Source organism: Solanum tuberosum, unplaced genomic scaffold, assembly GCF_000226075.1.
Source record: "Solanum tuberosum cultivar DM 1-3 516 R44 unplaced genomic scaffold, SolTub_3.0 scf00117, whole genome shotgun sequence".
Classification (NCBI taxonomy): Eukaryota; Viridiplantae; Streptophyta; class Magnoliopsida; order Solanales; family Solanaceae; genus Solanum; species Solanum tuberosum.
The window spans coordinates 1,169,664-1,173,985 of NW_006239041.1; positions in this window are offsets into that span (position 1 = coordinate 1,169,664).

Sequence of the window (4,322 nt, forward strand, 5' to 3'; positions counted from 1 at the left end):
AACCTAAACCTTGAAGAATCCAAGTCTTAGCAAGTGAGGTTTCTTTTCGGCAAAGTAAGCTATAGAAATTTTCATCCCTTTCTTGTTCTTGCATTGTTTGTGAAAGTTTGTATGTGTTAATCAACTGAGCAGTGTTGCCTCTATATGGTGTGGGCTTGGTAAACGTTCAGGAAAGATGTGGTTGTTTTAATAGCCATGTAGTGGAGTCCCCTTAAATTTTGATTGTGAGCTGGTTTTGAGCATCTTCAATTTAATGTTTGTTGGAACTCACGAGGTGCTGATCGAAAGCCGTAAGTTCATATTGTTACTTCCACATTGTGATGCTTAGGGATTGTTGTGTATCATAAAATAAAGGGGTCTGGCTGGACATGTGCAGAGAAATCATGGAAACTGGTTAAAGGATAGAACATTGAAAGTGTAGTGATACACCACTTAAATGTTGCATGAGCTTACTTCCTGCCATTCCTTTAATATTGTTTTCCAGACGGGATGAAGCCTGAGGAGTTTTGGAGGACCTTATAAGAAGGTTGTATAGTATATTAATTTTTTTAGAGGAGAATGGATGGAAAGAAAACTCTTGATAGGATCAATTATAGATATACTACCAATTACTGTTTCGGTATTATCAAGTAGCCCAAACTTGTTGATTAACTACTAATGTTAGTTTTATTATTTACTCCATTGTAGATAAATAATCTGAAAGGAAGACACTTAACTCATTGTAATATCCAATATTGTCCAACAAGGTATATAAGGCTATTCGATTTCCTATTTCTTTGGTATGAATCCAACACCTGCATTACAAAAAGTAAGCTTTCTAAGTGCCCTTGGTATTGACTGATTCATAGTTGCAGTTCCTACTCCCTAGAGCATTAAAGTGAGTACTCTAATATGCGTTTGTTACTAAATGTATGTGCTTACTCTACAAAGTATTAGCATGCAAGTTAAACTGTTTCACCGTCAAAGTACCCTTGGTAAGTATTTCCCTTATATAAATCAAAATGATGCTAGATTACAAATGGTACATATGTTTGTATGTTGGATATACAATCTGCCCATATTACGCCAACTTGCTTCAATTATCTATATATGTCATCTTGTCACATGTTCATATGTTCCCTTTATTGGTTATTACTCCCATTGTGTTAGACTATAATGTTACCTCACAAGATCCCTACTTGCACTATTGTACATTTTATATGTACTTACTTGGAATATGTATATGTCCTTAAGTTGAATATGTCCACATTCTCCCTAGGTTCTACGTTCATGTATACCTTGTATTTGATGCTAGTTAGTGAGTATTTGGCTATCATATAGAGTTCAAATCTCTTGGCTGAATGTTAAATATATTCACTTGATATGTGCTTCAATTTGAGATGTCAAAATGCTCACTAAGTCATATAAGCTCCTAAGTATTACGTTGGTGTCACATTTGCTTCCTGCCATTAACATAAGTCCATATTCGTATGTCTTCTACTACTGGTCCATAGTTCCAAATCTCAACAATGATTATGACCACCAAAAAACTATCTCAAAAGATTTATGATCACTCAAAAGAGTTATGAACATCAATCAAAACAACAATCTCAAAGATTAAAGAATCTAAGTGAAGCAATCTGTATAATTATGGGTGAAATCCCATGGGGAATTGCCTAGCATGGGTCGATCCCAATTGGTATAGAAGGGTGGCAGGTCAGGGGCGAAAGCCTAGCATGGGCCGATCCGAATTGGTATAAAAAGGTGGCAGCTCAGGGACGAAAGCCTAGCATGGGCCGATCCTAATTTGTGGAATTATGAAGACAACATCTCAGGGGTTAAAATGCCTAGCATGGGTCATCCTCTTCTACCACTGATAAGATGGTCATTTGTATTATATGCCTTATAAATATTATAACGTACATCAAAGTAAAGAAAAGAATGTTAACATACACGATTCCACAAGTATAAGCAAATGTGGTCTCTAATCCTTATCTATTGGTATTTGGTTTCACTTGAGCTCTCATTTTACATATAATTTTATTATGCCTTACATATTTAGTACATTCTTTTTTACTGACGTCACCTTATTAGGGATGCTACATTTCATGTTGCAGGTATATGTACTCAACTAATAGATCTCTCCAATAGAAGCACATGATACTCAGCGGTTGCTGGTGAGCTCCAGGTTGATTTAGGGATTTGTTGAGTCTTTACTATGCGTATTTTCCTAGTGCTATAGTCATGGATTCCAGTAGAGGCTTTGTAGACATTGTAAATCTATCATTTGTATTCATAGTTTCACTTGTCACATGTATCGGTTCAGGAGGTCGACATGTATTGTATACGAAACTTCTCATTAGTAAATCTATTTGCATAGTAGTTTAGTTTCTCATCATAGGCCACTTGTAAAGCATGTGTTAATATGATACTTGTCCGCCTCACCTAGGGTTCGGTTTGGCAAAAATCAAGTATGGGGAAAGGTTCTTGGGGTGTGACCGCAATACAAGTTGAGATAAATCGTTGGGTACATGCTTTCTATTGGAAATTTGCAAGATAATAGTGACTAGGTTAAGCTTTAGATGGAAATAAGTTCCTTCTCGGGCAACTTACCTCGTTTCAAATGGGTTCCTCTTGGATATCTATTTGCCGCATGAAGACCAGCCTACGCCTTACCCCACTCACTCTCTCGAGCTGAGTGTTAGGATATGGGACTAGGGATCACCCTCTCGAGCTGAACCTCGTGTCGACCCACTCCTTAGGCCCTCAGTCTAGTGGTTTTGGTTTCGCGACTTCCCTCTCTGGTAAGCCGAAAACACATGGTTGGTTTTGTATTTGCAACTACAAACCCATTAGATTAAACCACTACCACTAGGTGAAATCCCTATTAAAATATATATAATCTATTAGCAAGCAAGACCCAACAATAATATCAACCCATATTTGCTAAATCACACCCAAGAATGGGGTTTTTTAGCCACATATCAAGAAATAACAAAATACACCTAAAATGATACTAAAATCAAATAGGTATAAGGAATTAAACCTTGATTTAAGCAAAGGAAGAAGAATGGAGAAGACCCACTTCCAACTTGGGGAAGATGAAATCCTTCTTTCTTCGAGTCTCCCAAAAACCCTCTCCAAACTTGAGAGAAAATATCCAAAAATGTACTATTCTATTGTGAAAATTAATAATAATGGTTTCACACTAAAAATTAAGAAAGAGTTTATTATTTATAGCCATCAGAAATTAGTGTTGGCACATAGATCGGTGAGGTTAGTCGAGCTCGCCGACTGACTCACCGAATTTCCCTTCTTCTATCTCATCGTCATTTCGTGCTTGCCTTCAACATCTTCACCTGCTGGACCATTGGGTAGTATAGTACTGCTTCGCGGAACTATTCAGAAAGCACCGACTGCTCCTTTCATTGCCCTTTTGATCCTCTTCCTTCCGGGCTTCGCGTACTGGAACAAAGGGCGGAATCTGTCCCTTTGGTGACTCACCAAGTGTGCTTGGAGGAGCTCAGGCTTCAGGATCTTTGTTCCTTTCAGCCTTTTTGTTCCTTTTAGCACCTAAGCGCCCATGCTTCCTCTAAAACTTCAAATACCTTAAACTTAAGAGTTTTCATCAGCTATTAAGACAAAATAAGCATTTGAGGACACTATTTCAATCAAAATAAATCCCTAAATGAGTCCAATTTGTGGACTCATCAAGCTACTATGCAGATAGATTTACTAATGAGAAGCTACATATACAACACATGTTGACTAGCTGAACCAATACATGTGACAAGTAAAACTATGAATACAGATGATAGCTTTACAATGTCTACAAAGCCTCTACTGGAATCCATAACTGTACCACTATAAAAATATGTATAGTAAAGACTCGGCAAAGCCCTGAATCAACCTGGAGCTCACCATTGCTTCTATTGGGGAGATCGATTAGCTGAGTACATGTACCTGCAACATGAAATGCAGTGTCCCCATTAAAGGACGTCAGTACGAAGGAATGTACTGAATATGTAAGGCACAATAAAACCATATGTAAAATAAGATCTCAAGAGACCAAATACAAACAGATAAGAATTTGAGACCACCTTTGTTTATACTTGTGGAGTCCTGTATATTACATTCATTTCTTTACTTTTTAGTGCCTTATAATCTCTATAAGACATATGATACAAATGACCAGCTGATCAGTGATAGAAGAGGATGACCCATGCTAGTCATTTTAAACCTTGGGATGTTGTCCTCATAATTCCACAAATTGGGACGGCCCATGCTAGGCTTTCGCCCCTGAGTTGCCACCATTCTATACCAATTGGGATCGACCCATGCTA